Source organism: Aquarana catesbeiana, linkage group LG05 (assembly GCF_042186555.1).
Source record: "Aquarana catesbeiana isolate 2022-GZ linkage group LG05, ASM4218655v1, whole genome shotgun sequence".
NCBI lineage: Eukaryota > Metazoa > Chordata > Amphibia > Anura > Ranidae > Aquarana > Aquarana catesbeiana.
The window spans coordinates 212,181,462-212,188,861 of NC_133328.1; positions in this window are offsets into that span (position 1 = coordinate 212,181,462).

Consider the following 7,400-nt stretch of genomic DNA (forward strand, 5'->3'; position numbering starts at 1 on the left):
CATTATTTTTTACTTTTTGCTATAATACATATCCCCCCAAAAATATATAAAAAAACATTTTTTTCCTTAGTTTAGGCCGATATGTATTCTTCTACATATTTTTGGTAAAAAAAATCGCAATAAGCATTTATTGATAGGTTTGCACAAAAGTTATAGGGTCTACAAAATAGGGGATAGTTTTATGGCATTTTTATTAATAATTTTTTTTTACTAGCAATGGTGTCGATCAGTGATTTTTATCGTGATTGCAACATTACGGCGGACAGATCGGACAATTTTGGTGCGATTTTGGGAGCATTCACATTTGTACAGCGATCAGTGCAATTAAAAATGCATTGATTACTGTGTAAATGTGACTGGCAGTGAAGGGGTTAACCACTAGGGGGCAGTGAAGGGGTTAAGTGTGTCCTAGGGAGTGATTCTAACTGTGAGGGGCTGTGTGTGACATGACACTGATCACCGCTCCCGATTACAGGGAGCGGTGATCAGTGTCCTGTCACTAGGCAGAACGGGGAAATGCTTGTTTACATTTCCCCGTTCTTCCTCTCCGTGAGACAATTGAGGGTATACCCGCGGACATCGAGTCCGCGGGACCCGCGATCACACTCACGGAGGTTGCGGTGGGCGCAATCCGTTTCCTAAAGGGCAACATACAGGTACGTTAATCTGCCTGTACCTGCCCTTCTATCTACGTAAATCGGCGTGAGCCGGTCGGCAAGCGGTTAATGCAATAAAAAATAAAAAATAAAATTAAATGTCTTTTTTTTGCAAAAAAAAAATTTCCTCTTTAAGACCATTGGGCGGAAGTGACGTTTGACGTCGCTTCCGCCATGTAATGTTATGGAGCCCAGTGAGGGCCATCTTTCCCTCACTCGGCAGGGGAAAAGACGCAATGGCTCCGGTAAGCAGCAGGGACAACCGGAGCGTGGCACTGGAAAAGTCCGCTGAAGGTCCGGTGAAGCTCACACACAATTGGATTGTCCGCCGGATTTTTTCTGTCGGCGTTCGTCGGACAAGTCCGGTCGAAAAGTCCCACCATGTGTACGCGGCATTAGGATCTCTTTGGTTTCCCTCTAAGATAGCCGGTCAGCATGAGTGAAAAGCACCTAAACAGCACGTTCCCTGGAGACCATCCCTATATCGCAAATGTTTCCATAGGTCCGGCTTGTGTTCTTCATAAGTATTCAACATGGAGTGTTGTACAGCAGGTGAGTGGACAGTAACAATGCAGAGGCAGGTGGTGGTTGGAGATGTGGCAGCTCCGTGGCTTTAGAACTTCTGCTTAGCATCTCTGAGGGTCGAAATAGATATGCTCAGGTGTGAATGAAGCCTGAGACCCCTTTCACACTGAGGGCGTTTTGCAGGTGCTATAGCGTTAAAAATAGCGCCTGCAAAATGCCCTAAAACAGCTGCTCCATACACTTCAGTGTGAAAGCCCGAGGGCTTTCACACTGGAGTGGTGCTCTGGCAGGGCGTCAGAGAAAGTCCTGCCAGCAGCTTCTTTGGAGTGGTGAAGGAGCGGTGAACTCACTGCTCCTCCACCGCTGCTCCCCATTAAAATCAATGGGGCAGCACTGCGATACCGCTGGCAAAATGCCACTCCAGCGGCATTTTGTGGGTGGATTTAACCCCTTTTCGGCCGCTAGCTAAATAGCCCCGCTAAAACAACGGTAAAGCGGTGCTAAAAATGGCGCCACTTTACCGCTGACGCCCTAGGCGGCTCGGTGTGAAAGGGCTTTTAATGTCTAGAATGTATATTTAGATGATCCTGCATTCTAAAAACTACTATGTGCTTCGAAAGCCTACCTGACAAATAATTAAAACTGTTATACAGATCCTTTTTGTTTTGTTAATCTGAATCAATATGTGACACTTAAAAACTATCCAAAAAAATTATCATAAATGGTAGCCAAGGAAATCTAGCATAGTTTTAAAATGATCTTGTATGCATTACAGGAACTCAGTGTTTGTTTACTGACATTGCATGGCAACCAATATCCAGAAGCAGCTTGCAGACTCTTGCACTGATAATAAGTCAGTAATAGCTGTGGATAGTGTATACAGTATTCTTTGGGGAACATTTACACTGAAGGTTTCTTTTCACTGAATCATAGGAGAAATAGTCAGCGATCTTTTGCATTAATATGTTTCAAATTTATAGCATTTTAACATTGTATATAACAATGTACTGTGTGAAACATTTAGCACCAGGCATGAAATAATCTAAAAGCATTCACGTTTATTATCCAAAACAAGTGAATCCACGTAAGAATTGTTGCCATTATTCTTGGGTCGGTTAGTAATTTCATACATGCAGTTTGTTACACACCATTTACAGACGAGTAGGTTTATAATAGCACTGCAGAGTAAAGAGCATTGATTATATGCAGTAAACTACAAAAAAAAGCTTGATTGATTGTAATCAGTGGTTGCAAAGAATTCTAATTATCACAGGAAAAAAATAATTCTTTAAATAGTAGGTTTTTTTTAGTCTTTTTTATGACAAATATATATATTTTATATTCTTTGTATTTATGTTTAGATAAGAAATAGCGTTGCTCCTGAAGAAGCGGGTCCCTGCGAAACATGTAGAACAGCCTGAGCAATTTCACAAGCATGGTGGAGCCCCTGCCTAAAAATGATGATGGATTTTTGTCTTGAGCATTAGTATAGATATAGTGGGTGTCATGGATACCAAATGCTGGTATCCTGTGAAATAGGTGTGACCAGAAATGGGTGGGCTTACACAGAGAACACCAAGCAAGTATAGTATAAAATAATGTGATTTATTAAGATACAAATAATAGGCAATAATATAACAACAATATAGCAAACCCCCATAAATCAAAACCAGAGAATCCAAAGGGCTAACAATGAACAAACTACCTAAACCAACTAAATAACTATGTACAGACGGTAGGATTTGGCTAAAAAGTGTAATCAGTGTCAGAACCAGGCTCATACATGGGAGATCAGGAGAGAGAGCTAGGAGAAAGCCAGGACAGGGAGAGCAGGAACATGCAGGCAGGTGAGGATCAGGAACAGGACCGGGAAAAGAAACAAAGTACAGATACAAGGTTGACAGATCAGGGGTACATTGGCAGGGATACATTGGCAGAACACCAAGGCAAAGGGGAGTAGCACAGAAAGGACTAAAAATCCTCCCAGCAACCAGCCTCAGGTGATGACTAATTACTAAGAACTACTGGCTGCTGGGACACGAAAACTACAACCTACAGGTCTGGGAGCCACAGTGCCACCTGCAGATGATCCCATTCCTGACAGTAGGAAATGTCCCCCACTCAATAAATAGTACAAATTGATAGTGGGTTGTAATTGTTTTTAACATGTCCATGCGCATTCAGAGCAAGCACAACTTTTTTTTTTCACTACATACTTACCAGCTAGCTTGCAAGAAAAACAACGTAACAACTAGCTTTAAAAACAATGGTTTTATTTGCAGAACATTTGAAAATATAAGTGGAAGCTCCACTGCCTCATTAAGGTCCCTCTATGAAATATGGCCCCCAACTCTAGTCCATGAGAGCCCACATGTTGAAGCATATACAACAATAAAAAAATTGTGAGCATGTATGCCTAGAAGCAGCCCATTCCTTAAATGATACACCAGAAGAATAATGGCAGGTGAATGCAATGTTGCTTAATTTATAAGCAGACTGATTCGGCCTCAATGCTCTTTTTTGTTTAACAAGTCTCCTATGTGATAGCATGGACAGGTGACAGGTCCTCTTTATGGAGGCATTGGGGGTAGGGTGACCACGTGTCCCGGATTGCCCGGGCTTGTCCCTGAATTCATATTTGTGTCCCGTGTTCTGGGCACCTTCATTCCGGGACAATACAGTGTCCCGGAATTAAATAAGGACACACAGCCACACTAATAAACGGAGACGGACGGGGGGTGGATCTGCTTGGCTCGAGCCGGGGCCAGGTCTGCTCGGCTTCGGCAAGTCCACTCTGCTCCGATGGGGAGCATGTCCGCTCCACTCAGACAAGCTACACAAACCGCCTCCAGCAGCCCAGTCATCTCTGTGGAGGGCTCCGTGTGCCGCACTGCATGCTGGGAAATGTAGTTTCCAGCGCAGCCCCGCAGATTCACTTCTCATTGACATGGCAGACAGGAGGCGTGGAGGGGACGCTTGCCTCGTCCCAGGACAGTGAGGAGGAAGAAGAGTCTAGCAGGGAGAGCGCAGGCTTCAGGGAACAGCCTACTAGGAAGAAGTGAGAACCGAGAGGGTGGGGAGACAGTCCATCCCACAGTCCCCCTGTCCATCCCACTGTCCCCCTGTCCATCCCACTGTCCCACTCTCTATCCCACAGTCCCCCTGTCCATCCCACTTTCCCCCTCTCCATCCCACAGTCCCCCTGTACATCCTACAGTCCCCCTGTCCATCCCACTGTCCCACTCTCTATCCCACAGTCCCCCTGTCCATCCCACTTTCCCCCTCTCCATCCCACAGTCCCCCTGTCCATCCTACAGTCCCCCTGTCCATCCCACTGTCCCCCTGTCCATCCCACTTTCCCCCTCTCCACCCCACAGTCCCCCTGTCCATCCCACAGTCCCCCTGTCCATCCCACAGTCTCCCTGTCCATCCCACTGTCCCCCTGTCCATCCCACAGTCCCCCTGTCCATCCCACTGTCCCCTTGTCCATCCCACTTTCCCCCTCTCCATCCCACAGTCCCCCTGTCCATCCCACAGTCCCCCTGTCCATCCCACTGTCCCCCTCTCCATCCCACAGTCCCCCTGTCCATCGCACTGTCCCCTTGTCTATCCCACAGTCCCCCTGTCCATCCCACTGTCCCCCTCTCCATCCCACTGTCCCCCTGTCCATCGCACTGTCCCCTTGTCTATCCTTCTGTCCCCCTCTCCATCCCACTGTCCCCCTCTCCATCCCACTGTCCCCCTGTCCATCCCACTGTCCCCCTATCCATCCCACTGTCCCCCTGTCCATCCCACTGTCCTAACCACTCTGCAGAATGTCAAAAGTCATCTTTTTTTTTGGTGGGGGGGTCCCTGAATGGCAGTTTACAAATGTGGTCACCCTAATTGGGGGTCCATTAAACCCCAAATGTCTCTCCTGCTCTCCAGTGGAGCTATTCAAGCTCAGATCAAGTTTGAATAGTTACATCCTTGGCTACACTAGCTGAGGAATGGCAGCTGTGATCACGGCAGTGACGTAATACATGTCGCTTTCAGGGTAATTAGCCACAAGAGGAATTGGGGAACTTAAACAATCTTGCCATTTATAAACATACCTTGATAGAGAAGTAGTTAATATAGGACACATAAAACAAGAGTGAGGTTCATAGTGCAGACTCATAGTGAGTTAGTACAGCTAGGTGCAAAAGATCTACATGCCAGATTCTCAGAGACCACTAAGGAGCATGTGCTAAAATTTATCTCAAGATAATTTATCTGGGTTCACTTAATAAAAAACAATAAACTGACAGTCATATCTGTGTAAGAGTTATTAAGGCCTGGCTGTAGCCTTAAAAACAAAAGTTATGCACTTTGCCCTAAACAGCCTTCCCTCTTTTATAAATATTAAAATGTAGCCGTAAAGAATGATTCACAAAACTCAGTGTCAAAGGTTTTAATATTTGGCTTGTTTTATAATTCCGCTATAACAAACTACTCCCGATTCTATCTAGGTAAACACTAGAAACCTAAATTGTTTCCTATCTGGAAGGCAGGAAGTGGAATATCAGTCCTAAGTATCAGCAATGCAAAGCACTTCTAGCCACAAATATATCTTCACAAATCTTATAGAAGTGTAACATTGCTTCCTAGTTCTTCAGAAATAAGATTGAGAATATCCATGAGCTAATTCATTAAGCAGGATGTATAGATTGTACAATCACAATGCTATTTAAAGACAGAAAATGACATCACCACTTCAGTTCTTCTGTGAATAGGTTAATATTTGCTGAAATGATTGAGGACTCCTTAAAGGCTTCCATGTATACAATGACTTCACAACAATGGTTCCTGAGAAAAATCATGATTATTCTTAAAGTGGGTGTAAACCCACTTTAAAAAAAAAAAAAACTAACACCTGCAAGACAAAAGGCATGATGAGCTAGTATGCAGAGCATACTAGATCATTATGTAATACTCACCTGAGATCGAAGCCCTTACTGCGGTGCCCATATACAGCTCTGGCCGGCGACATCACTCCGGGTATCCAGTAGAGCTGCACGGTTCTGGCCAAAATGAGAATCACGATTTTTTGCTTAGAATAAAAAGATCATGATTGATCTGAATTGGGCTAACTTTACTGGTTAGTTGATTTTTTTTTTTTTAAATTCATAAAAGTAATTTTTTCCAAATGAATTGCATTTGAAAGACCGCTGCGCAAATACAGTGTGACATAAAATATTGCAACAACGACGATTTTATTCTCTAGGGTCTCTACTAAAAAATATATATATATATAATGTTTGGGGGTTCTAAGTAATTTTCTAGCAAAAAAAAATGATTTTAACTTGAAATCCAACAAATGGCAGAAATAGGGTTAGTGTTTAAGTGGTTAAACTTTCCTCATTTACACATGGTCTATTCCATTGACAATTTGTTACAATGTTTATATTCAAGTTCAACTGATAAAGAATGATGAAGAATTCTTGGCAGACTGCCCAGTTTTTCCTTCCTTTCTTTCTTTTTACCGCTGTGGATTCAGAAGAGCAGAGAGAATTCTTTGCATAGCAAGAATTGTGAAACACTTTAGTCAAGATCGCAATGGGGAAAAAATCGCGATAACAATTCTTGATGATTATTCGTGCAGCTCTAGTATCTGGGTATCCCGGCTCCGGCGATGTGATTGGCCGGAGCCGTGATGACGTCACATGCGTGCGGAAGCCGCCGGTAACAGCACACTCACTAAAGCAAACGGCACATACATGCCATTGCTTCAGTTTGCTTCAGTGCGCATGTGCCGATGACATCGGCATGTGCAGGGGACAAGGGATATCTCCTAAACTGTGCAGGTTTAGGAGATATCCTGGGTAGCTACAAGTAAGCCTTATTATAGGCTTACCCGTAGCAAAAAGTGGTCTGTAATGTGTACAACCACTTTAAGTGTATGTAAAAGTATGAATTAGTTGCAAAATGAAATATCATGTTATGCTATTTTCTAAATAAAGTTATCCATTTTTACTGAAAGATGAGATATATGGAAGAAAAGACAATTAGTTATAGGTACTAAATGGTACGTTATGATACATAAATAGCTATATAAGTTAAAGCATAACTCCATGTTTGATTTCACTTTAAATACTTTGTTTGGACCAAGCTGACCCAAACAAACTATTTCCTTTACTAATAAATGAGCCTGCTGTCAGGGCTATATAAATTGTATGTAACTGGTTTGGCAGCGATCAG